The sequence below is a fragment of the Eucyclogobius newberryi genome, unplaced genomic scaffold, assembly GCF_026437365.1.
Source record: "Eucyclogobius newberryi isolate DKJ021-1_F unplaced genomic scaffold, fEucNew1.0.hap1 SCAF_24, whole genome shotgun sequence".
NCBI classification, from domain to species: Eukaryota; Metazoa; Chordata; class Actinopteri; order Gobiiformes; family Gobiidae; genus Eucyclogobius; species Eucyclogobius newberryi.
The window spans coordinates 715,013-736,492 of record NW_027315879.1 but is presented as its reverse complement, the minus strand read 5'-3'; the positions used below and the strand labels follow the sequence as shown (position 1 = coordinate 736,492).

The 21,480-nt window shown below is 42.4% G+C and overlaps 1 protein-coding gene across 1 annotated transcript in view; it reads right to left on the bottom strand.

Moving 5' to 3' along the window:
- Positions 1-21,480, bottom strand: part of LOC140372503 (phospholipid-transporting ATPase ABCA1-like) — a 168,017-nt gene that overhangs the window by 28,810 nt on the left and 117,727 nt on the right.

The following is a 21,480-nucleotide window of genomic DNA, read 5'->3' as shown; positions in this document are numbered from 1 at the left end:
GTCACCCGACATTGGGACCGAGGACATCCAACGTCCTGGCGTAATGCCTCTTCAGGGGAAACAATGAGAGAAGCAATGGCGGGTTAGGCTGCCGATGGATTATGCATAGCGGCCAGAACCCGTCCGTCTGATGAGAGCCTCGAAAAAGCGCTCGGATCGCTCCAGCAGGCATAGGTAGGAGCACGTCCCCGCCTGAAAAAAGCACTGGCAGAGCCGGGCTGCTCAGGCTGCGGAATCTCCACCTGAAGAAGCCCCAGGGCTTTACACAGGACATCCTGCATGGGGCCATCGCCTGAGCCACTAAAACTTCGAGCAGAGTCATAAGAACCATCCCCAGAACCATGGAAGGATGGTGCCCCCTCCTCATCTCTAAAATGAGAGGCAGATGCTGCCACGGAGAGAACATCGTCCTCCGGAGCAAGAGCAGGCATGGATCGGTAAGGAAATCCAGCCTCAGAAACAGGGGAATCCACACGATGAGCCTGTAACATGGACTTCATCGCTTCCAATTCAGCAGATAGCTGTTCTACTCTGGATGTCAGGCCTCAATCTGACTTGGCCTTCTTTTTTGCAGGACCGCCAGTGCCTGCGGGCTCAGAAAGGCATTTTGAGCGTCTGGGAGGGGGCGCTCGACCAGAGGGCGGGAGGTCATTGTCACCTGTCAAGGTCAACTCTGCCAACCTCGACACTTTAACCGCCTATGGCATATAAATGCAGTTCATGCATGGGTCATCCAAAAGCGCCTCCCTCAGGTGGTCAGGGCCAAGGCACGTCGGACAAAGGTCATGACCATCATCAACATGAAGCGCCGACCCACAGCTCATGCAAGAATGGGAGCCATCCATGATCTGGCACCAAATTCAGCGTGTACAGAGGCCAGAACCAGGAGCGGGTGCGTGAACGCTGTTGTCACCACACGTTAATGAAAACACCGGTAAATAACAGGCAGTATCAAGCCGGTACAAAAGCCAACACTGGGAGCGGGGGCGTGAACGCTGCCGTCACCAATTTAGGGCAAATAAACTAAGGTAGGGGCGCAACCACGCGGCCCTAAACCCCAGAGAGAAAGATAAAACTAAACGTTGTGTACAGCTAACGCTTAAAGAGACTTAAACTTACACAACCAAACAACCACTAACACCGTTAGCAATAGTGCAGCCTGTCAAAGACGGCAAAACGTACCTGAAATGACGGGAGACGGTGCGCGGACGCGGCCTTCACCAATCAGGAAAACAAAAATGACTAACACTGTTAGCTCAATAGCGCAGCTGTAATGGAAACAGCTGGTCAGAAACGTAATGAGACTGTGGGAGAGGGTGCGGCGGCCTTCACCAGAAATACGGCGAAAACAAAACTACTAACACCGTTAGCGATAGCACAGATGTGATCAGACAACGTTAGGTGACGTGGGAGAGGGTGCGCGTACGCCTGCCTTCACCAACAATCCACAGCAACGTAACACAGCTAGCAGTTTAAGAAATACCTGTAAATCTCAGCGAAATATAAATCGTCGCAGTCCTCGGAGGGCGAAATCCGCAGCTCCAACCACAAGGTAGTAGGACTTCAAGCGACAGAAAAGTCAAGTTCTTTGCAATACGAACCGCACGCGAGAAGATAAAGAGAACGGAGTGATGGATGGCGGGGGAATATATTACCTCTGGGGTGCCATCCAGGGTCACAGGTGTGACTCATTTGGTATAACTACTCGAACTGCGCATGTGCGAAGGGAACATTCAGTGCTTCAGCACCGCCCTCTGGCGGTCAGTAGGGATGAAATAGAACCAAGTTTTGCAGCAGAGGTGTGGGCGCTGCCATGACCTGAACCTCTCACCCACTAATGTACAAAGTGCCATTATGTGGACCTTTTCGAAAAACAAAATGGTGTGTTTTACTTTGCATTTTCTACCGCTTGTTCCCATTAGGGGTCGCGGGTAACTGGAGCCTATCCCACTGATTTTGGGCCTTAGGCGGGGTACACCCTGGACAGGGGCCAGCTTGTTGCAGGGTAAAAAAAGTCTGTATTTCTCCTAAAACAGGGAGAAGTATGGCCGTTGGCGCTGCCATGTTTGTTTTGGTTCAGTAGTTTTGACTTCTGTCCAAAACACAAAACTGCTCTGTGATTGGTTCCAGTCCTGCTGGTGGGCCCTAAATGCCATGTGATTGGCCCATTACGCCACTGGAACGGACTAAAAACAAATCAGCAAGAGCCTAACAAGCTTGGATTCTCAAGAGTTTGTGAACTCAGAAAAAATGTGAGAATTCATCTTGCTGGCAAAGTTACTTTTTTTTGTCAAATTTAATACAATTTAAGACCTTACATTTCCAATATCAAATCTAAGACCCTGGGGAACTGCTAGTTTTACACTATTCTGACCATACTGTACATTTTGTGTACAAGTCAAATATTTTGTCAAGGTCTATTTTATTTTAGTAAAGCTTTAAATGTATGCATGCTCTATTTTATCATAGCTTATATTTTAATGTTATTATTAATTGTTTTATGTTGAACCTATAGTCCAGGCAAAGTAGCATTTTACGACCGACTAACTGTAAAAAAAAAAAAAAGTTTGCATAAATAATTTCTATGAGGTGTCCAGAACAACATACTAAAAATCCTAAGAAATCCTAGTTGAGGAAATATGTTAAATTCTCATCAATCCGAGATGTGTGCCAATAGGCGAGGCAACAATACACCCCAATGAGGCTATTTTTTTCCTTTACTCCTATCAAAATGAAACTTTATACAATGAAAGTAGCCATGAAAAGTATTTTTTTTTGTATTACAAGTTTCTTTAAAAATACATTTTGATCCAAAACATGCCACCCCCAGTCTTTTGGGTCCATATCGTCTCTTCCCCCTTTCCATAAAAGACCTGAAGACTATGGAACTTTGCAGCAGTTGATGTTGGAGGGAGAGTTTGAGGTTCCACTGGACATGAGATGGAGTTCTGAGTGACTTTGTCACAGAATCGCCTGTATCTCAGCATATCCAGGGACTCATCTTTTTCACCTCCATACAGTGATACTATGACTGTCTCACCTGCTGCAATGAGGGGGTCTTTTTCCCACATTTTCCTGGCTGAACACCTTAGCTTGCTCAAAAAAGCTTGTGTCATTCTTCACTCTTTTCCCTTTCCTGTGCCAAATAGACGTGACGTAGAAAAAATGGCATGGATAAAGAGGAGATTGTCACACACCTTGGGACCAAGTAACTGTTAGTAACCCAAACTCCTTCGTCTGCTTTATGCACCATATCCGTCTCATTTTTGTTGCTTTCTTTGGTTCTGTTGCCAGAAACAGCTCATGTGCATTCAGATCATAATGCAACAAGAGTACTAACAACTCTGTGTCATCACCTACTAAGACTGTGTCTTTTGTTCTGACAAAGGCAATGGCAGTTTGGACAATGAGCACATCTGCATCGTGCTTTGCATGGTCTGTGATACACTCATTCAAGTTTATCACTGAGATAAAACAAGAACCGTTGTTTGTTTTCCTTATTGAAGTTGTAAAATGGTTCAAAAACAAAGAACGAAGAGATAAAATGAAGATGGAGAGTGAAAAGAACACGCCAATAGTGGACAAAGTGAGGGAAGAGATCAATAGATCATCCTCATATACGCAGGCAACAGTGAAGATGCCGCCACTTTACGAGAAATTACAGGGTATTGCAAAAGAATATCCACAGCTCCCAGTGATGACTCAAGATGGAAGATACAAAATTGAAGATGAAAATGAAAATGAACAAGTAATAGAGACTGGTAAAGCTACAACAACTGTAACAATGTATCAAAAACTCAAAAACAAGAAGAAGAAGTCAAGCTCAAAAACCGTGGGACAAAGACTCAGAAGATTGTCCACCAAAAATGACAAAAGTGATGAAGAAGAAGGAGCAGCGAATGGATACGATCCAGCTGTGAAGAGAGTTTTGGCTGCCGCGGAGAAGAAAGGCAAGAAGTCATTAAAGGTGACATGCAAAACACAAAAGGAGAACAATGACACTGAAACAGAGGACAGCGATGAAGAGTCAGAAGATGGATCGGATTCAAATGAAGAGACTCAAGATCAGAGTGATGATTCTGATTCAACATCCTGGAGAGATGCAGAGAACAGACCGAAAGCATCTAGTAAACATCGATTTTCATTCTCAGAGCTTTCGCATTATGAACTGTGTGACAGAACAGTGACAAAGGGAATAAACCAGAAGATGTGCCCAATAATAATAAAAGGACAACGTTTGGAATACAAACCATGGCAAAATGTCGATATGTCGGATTTGATGGAAAAGTTGCCCATACTCCAAGATGGTGCACACCCCTGGATAGCTAAACTGGAGGAGATGTTAGTGGGGACACAAGCTGCAATGGGAGATATGAAGAGACTACTAGCAACTATTCTTGGCATGGCAGGGATGCAAAAAGTCTTGACAAAAGCAGGACTGAACCAATATGCGAAGACAGCAGTGCACGACGCAGAGCTGTTCGTCGCTCGAAAAGGGTCAATATGGAGAGCGATGTGTGAGATGCTTCCAACAAACGTTCATCCCGACAACATCATTCTACAACCGCTCGGACTGGAGGAGAATCCAAGAGCATACGTATCAAAAGCTCATCAAGTGTGGAGAAATGTCACTGGCAACAATCCAGAGTTGAATCAAATGGAGAAATCAATTCTGCGAGCTAAAATTCAAAAAGGCTTGCCGATACCAGTAAAAAATAAACTGGCAGAAGTTGTTGGCCTTGGAAGCATGACAAATAAGATTTACACAGACCACATAGCTCACCAAGTGGAGCTATATCGGAAAAAGAAAGAAGATCAAAGAGAGCAAGATCAAGAAGTGCTTTGAAAACTGAATCAAGTAAAAGTTGGAGGAAGAACAATGGTTCATGAAGATTCACTGAATAAAGAAATGTGTCATAAAGACTCTATCAAGTGTTACAGAAACTAGGGGAAAAAAGGGAGACAAAGTCTCAAAAGAAGTTACCATACTGCAAGAAGAATTGGAAAATATAATAATAATAAATAAATAGCAATAGCTAAATGTACTACATAAATTAAGAGTTAAAAGTCTCACAAAGTAAACAGAACAGCCGAAGAAGCTGCAAACCTTGTGACCGGTGAAAATGCAGTGAGGAGAAGTTCTTTAAGTCACATATTAGGTGAATTTGAAAGAAAACATTACATTTTAAAGATGATTTTGATTTTAAAGATTTTAAAGATTTGATGTTAGACTGTTGGTTCTAATTATTCTTGAAGCACATGGCTTAGCGCATGGTGCAAGGGAGGAGGTTAAGAGACAATTAGACACCAACCAGAGACAATATTTACTTTGAACTACTTTCAAAACTTGAACAGAAGAGATGCATAATCTGTTGCCAAGTTTGTGTGTAGTGAAGTTTTGTGTAGACAATCAAAAGGAGGCGGAGCCTGTCAAACAGAATCTTTCTGGTGAAAGACAGAATTTGTGAATAATAAAAAACTGAATGAGTCTAGAAATTTTATAAAATTAGATCAAATTGGGGTTCAATAGGATTTAAGGGGATTAAACTAGATTAAAGACAAGATTAATGTAGGAAATCAATTAGAATTAAAGCCGCAAGCGGCATCCAACGGCCCTCGCGGGCCGCCGGCCTTCCGACTCTGCGCTTTCGACTTGATAAAGATGGCGCCCTTATTGTGTTGAATTAAAAAAGAACTTGACAGACGACGACACATTGGACATGGCCAATCCAGTGGAAATAAACACAAATGTCGGTCAAATGTGCGGGTCCGCCGCACAGAGACCGTGACACTTGGAATAAAAATATGGATAAGTTTTGATGCCCCGCTTGTGTAGATGATTTTCCCCAAATATGAGTTTGATCGGACAATCGCCCTAGGAGGAGTTCGTTAAAGTGTGAAGCGTAAAAATGTGGTGATTTGAGCGATTCTACGATTTTCTCATAAGGATAACATGGGATGTTTCTGTCATCGCTACGGTTACGCCGTACAAAATATGACTTTGGCTCTCATACTTTTATGATCAGGGTGGCAAATTAGAATTTTGTTCAAAATATCATGTCATTTGGAAAAACTCTATTGTTTATAGGCTACTCTGAAGGCCAAATAGTCAGAATTCTGGGAAACGTTTGCGGCTCCGTCGCACAGAGACCGTAAAAGTTATCCTTAAAATTTGGATAACTTTAGATGCCCCACTTGTCTAGAGGACGTACACCGATTTTGAGGTTGGTGGGCAAAACGCACTAGGAGGAGTTCGTTAAAGTGTGAAACATAAAAATGTGGTAATTTGAGAGATTTTGTGGTTTTCCCATAGGGATAACATGGGATGTTTCTGTCATCGCTACGACTACGCCGTAAAAATTAAGGCATTTGTCTGATTGGCTTTTGTAATCGGGACGGCAAAATAGAATTTTGGGTAAAGTTTAGACAATTTTGGTAAAACTAATTTTTGACCTTCAATGTTAATTTAAAGGTCACTCTGTAGGGGGCGCTATCGCGGCCATTTCACTTTTGTCAGCCTAAATTGGTCCAAACTAGAAAGTTTAACAACTGATTCAAATTTGGTCCTAATCGGACTTATTTTGATCAAATGGGAGCAATTTTTAGATCTGCAATATTCCAAAATAAGTTGTCCAACTTTGCGGCTGCGCCTCACACAGACCGTAAAAGGTATCTAAAAAAATTTGATAACTTTAGATGCCCCACTTGTCCAGAGGACGTCCGCCGATTTTGAAGTCGGTGGGCAAAACGCCCTAGGAGGAGTTCGTCAAAGTTTGACGTGAACAAAATGGCTAACACAGCGTGTTTTCATTTTCAAAGGAAGATGGCGGCCATAGGGTAAATCTGGGGGCGTGGCCACAATAATATTTTTTTTTTGTCCTCACGAGAGAAATGTGTGTTCCGAATTTCGTAGCTCTACGACAAAGTTGACCTCGGGGCGTCTCCCATAGGCGCAATGTATTTTGACTTTTGTCGGTGGCGCTGTCGCGCCATTTTTTAACAAAAAAAAAAATGGCCCAGAAAAAACAAAATTTTTCGCCGATTCTGAATTTTGGGCAAAGTTTGGTGAGTTTTTGAGCATGTTCAGGGGGTCAAATTAGAGTTCAAAGCGATGAAGAACAAGAAAAATAATAATAATTAAAGCCGCAAGCGGCATCCAACGGCCCTCGCGGGCCGCCGGCCTTCCGACTCTGCGCTTTCGACTTGATAAAGATGGCGCCCTTATTGTGTGTTGAATAAAAAAAGAACTTGACAGACAGCGACACAATTGACATGGCCAATCCAGTGCAAATCAACACAAGTGTCAGTCAAATTTGCTGCGCCGCCGCACAGAGACCGTAGCACTTGGAATAAAAATATGGATAACTTTTGATGCCGCGCTTGTGTAGATGATTTTTCCCAAAGTAAAGCTTGATCGAGCTATTGCCCACGGAGGAGTTCATTAAAGTGTGAAGCGTAAAAATGTGGTGATTTGAGCAATTCTATGATTTTCCCATAAGAATAACATGGGATGTTTCTGTCATCGCTACGGTTACGCCGTACAAAATATGACTTTGGCTCTCATACTTTTGTGATCAGGATGGCAAATTAGAATTTTGTTCAAAATATCATGTCATTTGGAAAAACTCTATTGTTTATAGGCCACTCTGAAGGCCAAATAGTCAGAATTCTGGGAAACGTTTGCGGCTCCGTCGCACAGAGGCCGTAAAAGCTATCATTAAAATTTGGATCACTTTAGATGCCCCACTTGTCTAGAGGACGTACACCGATTTTGAGGTCGGTGGGCAAAACGCACTAGGAGGAGTTCGTTAAAGTGTAAAACATAAAAATGTGGATATTCGAGAGATTTAGCGGTTTTCCCATAGGGATAACATGGGAGGTTTATGTCATCGCTACGACTACGCCGTAAAAATTAAGGCATTTGTCTGATTGGCTTTTTTGATCGCGACGCCAAAATAGAATTTTGGGTAAAGTTTAGAAAATTTTGGTAAAACTAATTTTTGACCTTCAATGTTAATTTAAAGGTCATTCTGTAGGGGGCGCTATCGCGCCCATTTCAATTTTGTCATCATAAACTGGTCCAAACTAGAAAGTTGAACAACTGATTCAAATTTGGTCCTAATCGGACTTGTTTTGATCAAATGGGAACAATTTTTAGATCTGCAATATCCCAAAATAAGTTGTCCAACTTTGCGGCTGCGCCGCACACAGACCGTAAAAGGTATCTCAAAAAATTGGATAACTTTAGATGCCCCACTTGTCCAGAGGACGTCCGCCGATTTTGAAGTCGGTGGGCAAAACGCCCTAGGAGGAGTTCGTCAAAGTTTGACGTGAACAAAATGGCTAACACAGCGTGTTTTCATTTTCAAAGGAAGATGGCGGGCATAGGGTAATTCTGGGGGCGTGGCCACAATAATATTTGTTTTTTGTCCTCACGAGAGGAATGCGTGTTCCGAATTTCGTAGCTCTACGACAAAGTTGACCTCGGGGCGTCTCCCATAGGCGCAATGTATTTTGACTTTTGTCGGTGGCGCTGTCGCGCCATTTTTTAACGAAAAAAAAAATGGCCCAGAAAAAACAAAATTTTTCGCCGATTTTGAATTTTGGGTAAAGTTTGGTGAGTTTTTGAGCATGTTCAGGGGGTCAAATTAGAGCTCAAAAAGCAGAAGAACAAGAAAAATAATAAAAATTAAAGCCGCAAGCGGCATCCAACGGCCCTCGCGGGCCGCCGGCCTTCCGACTCTGCGCTTTCGACTTGATAAAGATGGCACCCTTATTGTGTTGAATTAAAAAAGAACTTGACAGACGGAGACACATTGGACATGGCCAATCCAGTGCAAATCAACACAAGTGTCAGTCAAATTTGCTGCGCCGCTGCACAGAGATCTTAGCACTTAGAATATAAATATGGATAACTTTTGATGCCCCGCTTGTGTAGATGATATTTCCCAAAGTAAAGCTTGATCGAGCTATTGCCCACGGAGGAGTTTGTTAAAGTGTGAAGCATAAATTTGAACATTTCATAGATTTAGCGTTTTTCCCATTTGTGACAGTATATTTGCAGCTCCACGGCACAGAGACCGTAGCACTTAGAATCAAAATATGACTAACTTTTGATGCTTCCTTTGTGTAGATGATTTCCCCCAAATATGAGCTTGATCGGGCAATCGCCCTAGGAGGAGTTTGTTAAAGTGTGAAGCGTAAAAATGTGGTCATTTTAGAGATTTCGCTGTTTTCCCATTTCTGACATATATTTGCGGGTCCGCCACACAGAGACCGTAGCACTTAGAATAAAAATATGGATAGCTTTTGATGCCCCGCTTGTATAGATGATTTTCCCTAAATATGAGTTTGATCGGACAATCGCCCTAGGAGGAGTTTGTTAAAGTGTGAAGCGTAAAAATGTGGTGATTTGAGGGATTTCGCGATTTTCCCATAAGGATAACATGGGATATTTCTGTCATGGCTACGGTTACGCCGTACAAAATATGACTTTGTCTCTCATACTTTTATGATCAGGATGGCAAATTAGAATTTTGTGCAAAATATCATGTCATTTGGAAAAACTCTATTGTTTATAGGCCACTCTGAAGGCCAAATAGTCAGAATTCTGGGAAACGTTTGAGGCTCCGTCGCACAGAGACCTTAAAAGCTATCCTTAAAATTTGGATAACTTTAGATGCCCCACTTGTCTAGAGGACGTACACCGATTTTGAGGTCGGTGGGCAAAACGCACTAGGAGGAGTTTGTCAAAGTTTGAAACAGAAAAATGTGGATATTCGAGAGATTTAGCGGTTTTCCCATAGGGATAACATGGGAGATTTATGTCATCGCTACGACTACGCCGTAAAAATTAAGGCATTTGTCTGATTGGCTTTTTTGATCGGGACGCCAAAATAGAAATTTGGGTAAAGTTTAGAAAATTTTGGTAAAACTAATTTTTGACCTTCAATGTTAATTTAAAGGTCACTCTGTAGGGGGCGCTATCGCGCCCATTTCAATTTTGTCAGCCTAAACTGGTCCAAACTAGAAAGTTTAACAACTGATTCAAATTTGGTCCTAATCGGACTGGTTTTGATCAAATGGGAGCAATTTTTAGATCTGCAATATTCCAAAATAAGTTGTCCAACTTTGCGGCTGCGCCGCACACAGACCGTAAAAGGTATCTCAAAAAATTGGATAACTTTAGATGCCCCACTTGTCCAGAGGACGTACGCTGATTTTGAAGTTGGTGGGCAAAACGCCCTAGGAGGAGTTCGTCAAAGTTTGACGTGAACAAAATGGCTAACACAGCGTGTTTTCATTTTCAAAGGAAGATGGCGGCCATAGGGTAAGTCTGGGGGCGTGGCCACAATGATTTTTTTTGTTTGTCCTCACGAGAGGAATGCGTGTCCCGAATTTCGTAGCTTTACGTCAAAGTTGACCTCGGGGCGTCTCCCATAGGCGCAATGTATTTTGACTTTTGTCTGTGGCGCTGTCGCGCCATTTTTTAACGAAAAAAAAAATGGCCCAGAAAAAATTAAATTTTTCGCCGATTCTGAATTTTGGGCAAAGTTTGGTGAGTTTTTGAGCATGTTCAGGGGGTCAAATTAGAGTTAAAAGCGATGAAGAACAAGAAAAATTAAAGCCGCAAGCGGCATCCAACGGCCCTCGCGGGCCGCTGGCCTTCCGACTCTGCGCTTTCGACTTGATAAAGATGGCGCCCTTATTGTGTTGGATTAAAAAAGAACTTGACAGACGGCGACACAATTGACATGGCCAATCCAGTGCAAATGAACACAAGTGTCGGTCAAATGTGCGGGTCTGCCACACAGAGACCTTGACACTTGGAATAAAAATATGGATAACTTTTGATGCTCCGCTTGTGTAGATGATTTTCCCCAAATATGAACTTGATCGGACAATCGCCCTAGGAGGAGTTCGTTAAAGTGTGAAGCGTAAAAATGTGGATATTCGAGAGATTTAGCGGTTTTCCCATAGGGATAACATGGGAGGTTTATCTCATCGCTACGACTACGCCGTAAAAATTAAGGCATTTGTCTGATTGGCTTTTTTGATCGGGACGCCAAAATAGAATTTTGGGTAAAGTTTAGAAAATTTTGGTAAAACTAATTTTTGACCTTCAATGTTAATTTAAAGGTCACTCTGTAGGGGGCGCTATCGCGCCCATTTAAATTTTGTCATCATAAACTGGTCCAAACTAGAAAGTTGAACAACTGATTCAAATTTGGTCCTAATCGGACTTATTTTGATCAAATGGGAACAATTTTTAGATCTGCAATATCCCAAAATAAGTTGTCCAACTTTGCGGCTGCGCCGCACACAGACCGTAAAAGGTATCTCAAAAAATTGGATAACTTTAGATGCCCCACTTGTCTAGAGGAGGTACGCCGATTTTGAAGTCGGTGGGCAAAACGCCCTAGGAGGAGTTCGTCAAAGTTTGACGTGAACAAAATGGCTAACACAGCGTGTTTTCATTTTCAAAGGAAGATGGTGGCCATAGGGTAAGTCTGGGGGCGTGGCCACAATAATATTTGTTTTTTGTCCTCACAAGAGGAATGCGTGTTCCGAATTTCGTAGCTTTACGACAAAGTTGACCTCGGGGCGTCTCCCATAGGCGCAATGTATTTTGACTTTTGTCGGTGGCGCTGTCGCGCCATTTTTTTAGGAAAAAAAAAATGGCCCAGAAAAAACAAAATTTTTCGCCGATTCTGAATTTTGGACAAAGTTTGGTGAGTTTTTGAGCATGTTCAGGGGGTCAAATTAGAGTTCAAAGCGATGAAGAACAAGAAAAATTAAAGCCGCAAGCGGCATCCAACGGCCCTCGCGGGCCGCCGGCCTTCCCACTCTGCGCTTTCGACTTGATAAAGATGGCGCCCTTATTGTGTTGAATAAAAAAAGAACTTGACAGACGGCGACACATTGGACATGGCCAATCCAGTGCAAATCAACACAAGTGTCAGTCAAATTTGCTGCGCCGCCGCACAGAGACCGTAGCACTTGGAATAAAAATATGGATAACTTTTGATGCCCCGCTTGTGTAGATGATTTTCCCCAAATATGAGCTTGATCGAGCTATTGCCCACAGAGGAGTTCATTAAAGTGTGAAGCGTAAATGTGAACATTTCAGAGATTTTGCTGTTTTCCCATTTCTGACATATATTTGCGGGTCCGCCACACAGAGACCGTGACACTTGGAATAAAAATATGGATAAGTTTTGATGCCCCGCTTGTGTAGATGATTTTCCCCAAATATGAGTTTGATCGGACAATCGCCCTAGGAGGAGTTCGTTAAAGTGTGAAGCGTAAAAATGTGGTGATTTGAGCGATTCTACGATTTTCTCATAAGGATAACATGGGATGTTTCTGTCATCGCTACGGTTACGCCGTACAAAATATGACTTTGGCTCTCATACTTTTATGATCAGGGTGGCAAATTAGAATTTTGTTCAAAATATCATGTCATTTGGAAAAACTCTATTGTTTATAGGCTACTCTGAAGGCCAAATAGTCAGAATTCTGGGAAACGTTTGCGGCTCCGTCGCACAGAGACCGTAAAAGTTATCCTTAAAATTTGGATAACTTTAGATGCCCCACTTGTCTAGAGGACGTACACCGATTTTGAGGTTGGTGGGCAAAACGCACTAGGAGGAGTTCGTTAAAGTGTGAAACATAAAAATGTGGTAATTTGAGAGATTTTGTGGTTTTCCCATAGGGATAACATGGGAGGTTTCTGTCATCGCTACGACTACGCCGTAAAAATTTAGGCATTTTTGTGATTGGCTTTTGTGATCGGGACGGCAAAATAGAATTTTGGGTAAAGTTTAGACAATTTTGGTAAAACTAATTTTTGACCTTCAATGTTAATTTAAAGGTCACTCTGTAGGGGGCGCTATCGCGGCCATTTCAATTTTGTCAGCCTAAACTGGTCCAAACTAGAAAGTTTAACAACTGATTCAAATTTGGTCCTAATCGGACTTATTTTGATCAAATGGGAGCAATTTTTAGATCTGCAATATTCCAAAATAAGTTGTCCAACTTTGCGGCTGCGCCTCACACAGACCGTAAAAGGTATCTAAAAAAATTGGATAACTTTAGATGCCCCACTTGTCCAGAGGACGTACGCCGATTTTGAAGTCGGTGGGCAAAACGCCCTAGGAGGAGTTCGTCAAAGTTTGACGTGAACAAAATGGCTAACACAGCGTGTTTTCATTTTCAAAGGAAGATGGCGGCCATAGGGTAAATCTGGGGGCGTGGCCACAATAATATTTTTTTTTTTGTCCTCACGAGAGGAATGTGTGTTCCGAATTTCGTAGCTCTACGACAAAGTTGACCTCGGGGCGTCTCCCATAGGCGCAATGTATTTTGACTTTTGTCGGTGGCGCTGTCGCGCCATTTTTTAACGGAAAAAAAAATGGCCCAGAAAAAACAAAATTTTTCGCCGATTCTGAATTTTGGGCAAAGTTTGGTGAGTTTTTGAGCATGTTCAGGGGGTCAAATTAGAGTTCAAAGCGATGAAGAACAAGAAAAATAATAATAATTAAAGCCGCAAGCGGCATCCAACGGCCCTCGCGGGCCGCCGGCCTTCCGACTCTGCGCTTTTGACTTGATAAAGATGGCGCCCTTATTGTGTCTTGAATAAAAAAAGAACTTGACAGACGGCGACACATTGGACATGGCCAATCCAGTGCAAATGAACACAAGTGTCAGTCAAATTTGCTGCGCCGCCGCACAGAGACCGTAGCACTTGGAATAAAAATATGGATACCTTTTGATGCCCCGCTTGTGTAGATGATTTTTCCCAAAGTAAAGCTTGATCGAGCTATTGCCCACGGAGGAGTTTGTTAAAGTGTGAAGCGTAAATGTGAACATTTCAAGGATTTGGCGTTTTTCCCATTTGTGACAGTATATTTGCAGCTCCACGGCACAGAGACCGTACCACTTAAAATCAAAATATGGATAACTTTTGATGCCCCGTTTGTGTAGATGATTTTCCCCAAATATGAGCTTGATCGGGCAATCGCCCTAGGAGGAGTTCGTTAAAGTGTGAAGCGTAAAAATGTGGTGATTTTAGAGATTTCGCTGTTTTCCCATTTCTGACATATATTTGCGGGTCCGCCACACAGAGACCGTAGCACTTAGAATCAAAATATGGGTAAGTTTTGATGCCCCGCTTGTGTAGATGATATTCTCCAAATATGAACTTGATCGGACAATCGCCCTAGGAGGAGTTCATTAAAGTGTGAAGCGTAAAAATGTGGTGATTTGAGCGATTCTACGATTTTCCCATAAGGATAACATGGGATGTTTCTGTCAACGCTACGGTTACGCCATACAAAATATGACTTTGGCTCTCATACTTTTATGATCAGGATGGCAAATTAGAATTTTGTTCAAAATATCATGTCATTTGGAAAAACTCTATTGTTTATAGGCCACTCTGAAGGCCAAATAGTCAGAATTCTGGGAAACGTTTGCGGCTCCGTCGCACAAAGACCGTAAAAGTTATCCTTAAAATTTGGATAACTTTAGATACACCACTTGTCTAGAGGACGTACACCGATTTTGAGGTTGGTGGGCAAAACGCACTAGGAGGACTTCGTTAAAGTGTAAAACATAAAAATGTGGTAATTTGAGAGATTTTGTGGTTTTCCCATAGGGATAACATGGGAGGTTTATGTCATCGCTACGACTACGCCGTAAAAATTTAGGCATTTTTGTGATTGGCTTTTGTGATCGGGACGGCAAAATAGAATTTTGGGTAAAGTTTAGACAATTTTGGTAAAACTAATTTTTGACCTTCAATGTTAATTTAAAGGTCACTCTGTAGGGGGCGCTATCACTGCCATTTCAATTTTGTCAGCCTAAACTGGTCCAAACTAGAAAGTTTAACAACTGATTCAAATTTGGTCCTAATCGGACTGGTTTTGATCAAATGGGAGCAATTTTTAGACCTGCAATATTCCAAAATAAGTTGTCCAACTTTGCGGCTGCGCCGCACACAGACCGTAAAAGGTATCTCAAAAAATTGAATAACTTTAGATGCCCCACTTGTCCAGAGGACGTACGCCGATTTTGAAGTCGGTGGGCAAAACGCCCTAGGAGGAGTTCGTCAAAGTTTGACGTAAACAAAATGGCTAACTCAGCTTGTTTTCATTTTCAAAGGAAGATGGCGGCCATAGGGTAAGTTTGGGGGCGTGGCCACAATGTTTTTTTTTGTTTATCCTCACGAGAGGAATGCGTGTCCCGAATTTCGTAGCTTTACGCCAAAGTTGACCTCGGGGCGTCTCCCATAGGCGCAATGTATTTTGACTTTTGTCGGTGGCGCTGTCGCGCCATTTTTTAACGAAAAAAAAAATGGCCCAGAAAAAATAAAATTTTTCACCGATTCTGAATTTTGGGCAAAGTTTGGTGAGTTTTTGAGCATGTTCAGGGGGTCAAATTAGAGATCAAAGCGCTGAAGAAGAACAAGAAAAATTAAAGCCGCAAGCGGCATCCAACGGCCCTCGCGGGCCGCCGGCCTTCCGACTCTGCGCTTTTGACTTGATAAAGATGGCGCCCTTATTGTGTCTTGAATAAAAAAAGAACTTGACAGACGGCGACACATTGGACATGGCCAATCCAGTGCAAATGAACACAAGTGTCAGTCAAATTTGCTGCGCCGCCGCACAGAGACCGTAGCACTTGGAATAAAAATATGGATACCTTTTGATGCCCCGCTTGTGTAGATGATTTTTCCCAAAGTAAAGCTTGATCGAGCTATTGCCCACGGAGGAGTTTGTTAAAGTGTGAAGCGTAAATGTGAACATTTCAAGGATTTGGCGTTTTTCCCATTTGTGACAGTATATTTGCAGCTCCACGGCACAGAGACCGTACCACTTAAAATCAAAATATGGATAACTTTTGATGCCCCGTTTGTGTAGATGATTTTCCCCAAATATGAGCTTGATCGGGCAATCGCCCTAGGAGGAGTTCGTTAAAGTGTGAAGCGTAAAAATGTGGTGATTTTAGAGATTTCGCTGTTTTCCCATTTCTGACATATATTTGCGGGTCCGCCACACAGAGACCGTAGCACTTAGAATCAAAATATGGGTAAGTTTTGATGCCCCGCTTGTGTAGATGATATTCTCCAAATATGAACTTGATCGGACAATCGCCCTAGGAGGAGTTCATTAAAGTGTGAAGCGTAAAAATGTGGTGATTTGAGCGATTCTACGATTTTCCCATAAGGATAACATGGGATGTTTCTGTCAACGCTACGGTTACGCCATACAAAATATGACTTTGGCTCTCATACTTTTATGATCAGGATGGCAAATTAGAATTTTGTTCAAAATATCATGTCATTTGGAAAAAACTCTATTGTTTATAGGCCACTCTGAAGGCCAAATAGTCAGAATTCTGGGAAACGTTTGCGGCTCCGTCGCACAAAGACCGTAAAAGTTATCCTTAAAATTTGGATAACTTTAGATACACCACTTGTCTAGAGGACGTACACCGATTTTGAGGTTGGTGGGCAAAACGCACTAGGAGGACTTCGTTAAAGTGTAAAACATAAAAATGTGGTAATTTGAGAGATTTTGTGGTTTTCCCATAGGGATAACATGGGAGGTTTATGTCATCGCTACGACTACGCCGTAAAAATTTAGGCATTTTTGTGATTGGCTTTTGTGATCGGGACGGCAAAATAGAATTTTGGGTAAAGTTTAGACAATTTTGGTAAAACTAATTTTTGACCTTCAATGTTAATTTAAAGGTCACTCTGTAGGGGGCGCTATCACTGCCATTTCAATTTTGTCAGCCTAAACTGGTCCAAACTAGAAAGTTTAACAACTGATTCAAATTTGGTCCTAATCGGACTGGTTTGATCAAATGGGAGCAATTTTTAGACCTGCAATATTCCAAAATAAGTTGTCCAACTTTGCGGCTGCGCCGCACACAGACCGTAAAAGGTATCTCAAAAAATTGAATAACTTTAGATGCCCCACTTGTCCAGAGGACGTACGCCGATTTTGAAGTCGGTGGGCAAAACGCCCTAGGAGGAGTTCGTCAAAGTTTGACGTAAACAAAATGGCTAACTCAGCTTGTTTTCATTTTCAAAGGAAGATGGCGGCCATAGGGTAAGTTTGGGGGCGTGGCCACAATGTTTTTTTTTGTTCATCCTCACGAGAGGAATGCGTGTCCCGAATTTCGTAGCTTTACGCCAAAGTTGACCTCGGGGCGTCTCCCATAGGCGCAATGTATTTTGACTTTTGTCGGTGGCGCTGTCGCGCCATTTTTTAACGAAAAAAAAAATGGCCCAGAAAAAATAAAATTTTTCACCGATTCTGAATTTTGGGCAAAGTTTGGTGAGTTTTTGAGCATGTTCAGGGGGTCAAATTAGAGATCAAAGCGCTGAAGAAGAACAAGAAAAATTAAAGCCGCAAGCGGCATCCAACGGCCCTCGCGGGCCGCCGGCCTTCCGACTCTGCGCTTTCGACTTGATAAAGATGGCGCCCTTATTGTGTCTTGAATTAAAAAAGAACTTGACAGACGGCGACACATTGGACATGGCCAATCCAGTGCAAATGAACACAAGTGTCAGTCAAATTTGCTGCGCCGCCGCACAGAGACCGTAGCACTTGGAATAAAAATATGGATACCTTTTGATGCCCCGCTTGTGTAGATGATTTTTCCCAAAGTAAAGCTTGATCGAGCTATTGCCCACGGAGGAGTTTGTTAAAGTGTGAAGCGTAAATGTGAACATTTCAAGGATTTGGCGTTTTTCCCATTTGTGACAGTATATTTGCAGCTCCACGGCACAGAGACCGTACCACTTAAAATCAAAATATGGATAACTTTTGATGCCCCGTTTGTGTAGATGATTTTCCCCAAATATGAGCTTGATCGGGCAATCGCCCTAGGAGGAGTTCGTTAAAGTGTGAAGCGTAAAAATGTGGTGATTTTAGAGATTTCGCTGTTTTCCCATTTCTGACATATATTTGCGGGTCCGCCACACAGAGACCGTACCACTTAAAATCAAAATATGGATAACTTTTGATGCCCCGTTTGTGTAGATTATTTTCCCCAAATATGAGCTTGATCGGGCAATCGCCCTAGGAGGAGTTCGTTAAAGTGTGAAGCGTAAAAATGTGGTGATTTTAGAGATTTCGCTGTTTTCCCATTTCTGACATATATTTGCGGGTCCGCCACACAGAGACCGTAGCACTTAGAATCAAAATATGGGTAAGTTTTGATGCCCCGCTTGTGTAGATGATATTCTCCAAATATGAACTTGATCGGACAATCGCCCTAGGAGGAGTTCATTAAAGTGTGAAGCGTAAAAATGTGGTGATTTGAGCGATTCTACGATTTTCCCATAAGGATAACATGGGATGTTTCTGTCAACGCTACGGTTACGCCGTACAAAATATGACTTTGGCTCTCATACTTTTATGATCAGGATGGCAAATTAGAATTTTGTTCAAAATATCATGTCATTTGGAAAAACTCTATTGTTTATAGGCCACTCTGAAGGCCAAATAGTCAGAATTCTGGGAAACGTTTGCGGCTCCGTCGCAAAAAGACCGTAAAAGTTATCCTTAAAATTTGGATAACTTTAGATACACCACTTGTCTAGAGGACGTACACCGATTTTGAGGTTGGTGGGCAAAACGCACTAGGAGGACTTCGTTAAAGTGTAAAACATAAAAATTTGGTAATTTGAGAGATTTTGTGGTTTTCCCATAGGGATAACATGGGAGGTTTCTGTCATCGCTACGACTACGGCGTAAAAATTTAGGCATTTTTGTGATTGGCTTTTGTGATCGGGACGGCAAAATAGAATTTTGGGTAAAGTTTAGACAATTTTGGTAAAACTAATTTTTGACCTTCAATGTTAATTTAAAGGTCACTCTGTAGGGGGCGCTATCACTGCCATTTCAATTTTGTCAGCCTAAACTGGTCCAAACTAGAAAGTTTAACAACTGATTCAAATTTGGTCCTAATCGGACTGGTTTTGATCAAATGGGAGCAATTTTTAGACCTGCAATATTCCAAAATAAGTTGTCCAACTTTGCGGCTGCGCCGCACACAGACCGTAAAAGGTATCTCAAAAAATTGAATAACTTTAGATGCCCCACTTGTCCAGAGGACGTACGCCGATTTTGAAGTCGGTGGGCAAAACGCCCTAGGAGGAGTTCGTCAAAGTTTGACGTAAACAAAATGGCTAACTCAGCTTGTTTTCATTTTCAAAGGAAGATGGCGGCCATAGGGTAAGTTTGGGGGCGTGGCCACAATGTTTTTTTTTGTTTATCCTCACGAGAGGAATGCGTGTCCCGAATTTCGTAGCTTTACGCCAAAGTTGACCTCGGGGCGTCTCCCATAGGCGCAATGTATTTTGACTTTTGTCGGTGGCGCTGTCGCGCCATTTTTTAACGAAAAAAAAAATGGCCCAGAAAAAATAAAATTTTTCACCGATTCTGAATTTTGGGCAAAGTTTGGTGAGTTTTTGAGCATGTTCAGGGGGTCAAATTAGAGATCAAAGCGCTGAAGAAGAACAAGAAAAATAATAATAATAATAATATTTTTAGCAAAAACAATATAGCCGTTTTTACTATAACAACAAATGATACATCGTTTGAAAGCTCTAAGCCTTCCCGATGCCGCCATGGGGTGGAATTATCATTACGAGCGCTTACGCGCTCGTCACTCCCTATTCCGTCGGGATGCCCCGCCCACTCCCCATAGACTTCCATTGATTTGAGCAGATACAAGCATGGCCCATGCCTGCGGCATGGATTCTCGCATACGGGACGATGCCAGGAGGATTTTTGGAGGAATGCAGCGCTTCGCGCTGCTGTTGTCAACAATTAGTGAATGGGCTACGCCCATTCACTAATTGTTGACTATTTCTGTCATAGCAGGAGTAAGTATGCATGATCCATGCCTTCGGCATGGGCTAGTTCACTGTACTTGCCAGGGGCGACGGGGTACCAAACATGCGGGCTGCGCCCGCATGTTTGGTCAGACAGTTGCAACGCTGCCTTCGGCAGCGTTGCGGGAGCAATAGGCCCTCCCCCTGCTGGGGCTCGGGCCTAATAATATTTTTAGCAAAAACAATATAGCCGTTTCCACTATAACAACAAATTATACATCGTTTGAAAGCTCTAAGCCTTCCCGATGCCGCCATGGGGTGGAATCATCATTACGAGCGCTTACGCGCTCGTCACTCCCTATTCCGTCGGGATGCCCCGCCCACTCCCCATAGACTTCCATTGATTTGAGCAGATACAAGCATGGCCCATGCCTGCGGCATGGATTCTCGCGTACGGGACGATGCCAGGAGGGTTTTTGGAGGAATGCAGCGCTTCGCGCTGCTGTTGTCAACAATTAGTGAATGGGCTACGCCCATTCACTAATTTTTCGGTCCTCATCCTACCCAAATATGGATATTCTTTACATCTGATCTCTTATTGGCTAACCGGCCTTTACATGTGTGATATCATACCTCTCAGATATTGTTTATCGGTCTTTGTGTGGTTTCAGTATATAAAGGCGAGGTACGCCCAGAGACGAGGTTCGTCTTCCTGATCACCAGCGGACCCAGGGCGCTGTTTTCTGCTGTCCTGTATTTGACACTGCTTTCTCTGTAAATAAACTACCTTGAAAAGTTGCAGAGCTTTGTCAGCGTGAATCCTTTGTCTACACCCTACGTCCCAAACGAGCATTAATCCAGCCACCACACTGGTCTTTTTGGATTGGATGATCATGTCACCGGAGAAGTGTACAGTTACACCAGATTAGAGGCCAGTACAAAAGCAGCATTACCATCACCCATTGGCAGTAGATGATTGGATGAAGATTGGGCCGATGTATTTGTCATAGTGGTCATGGTGTTTCTGCCTATGCAAATTAAGACATATTCAATAAATGTGGAGCTCATGTGCACATTCAAATTAATTTCAAAAGAAACTTCCAATACAAAATGTTTTACTTTCATGTATACTTTCATCGTGTAAAGTTTTATTGTGGGAGGAGTAAAGTAAAAAATAGGCCTATTTGAGCATATTCGATTTGTGTATAGCTCATTTGCATATCAAAATGTATTTTTAAAGAAACTTGTAATACAAAAAATGTTACTTTTCATGGGTACTTTCATTGTATAAAGTTTCATTTTGATAGGAGTAAAGGAAAAAAATAGCCTCATTGGGGTGTATTGTTGCCTCGCCTATTGGCACACATCTCGGATTGATGAGAATTTAACATATTTCCTCAACTAGGATTTCTTAGGACTTTTAGTATGTTGTTCTGGACACCTCATAGAAATTATTTATGCAAAAAAAAAGATATTTTACAATTAGTTCTATTTTTGGCTAAAAAATGAGTTACTTTGCCTGGACTACTAATCGCCAAAGCAAGTTCATAGTTTGTACATTTTTTCACTGACCACAGTAATAAAACTGATTTTGACTCTGAATCATGCATGGTGACGTGCCACTT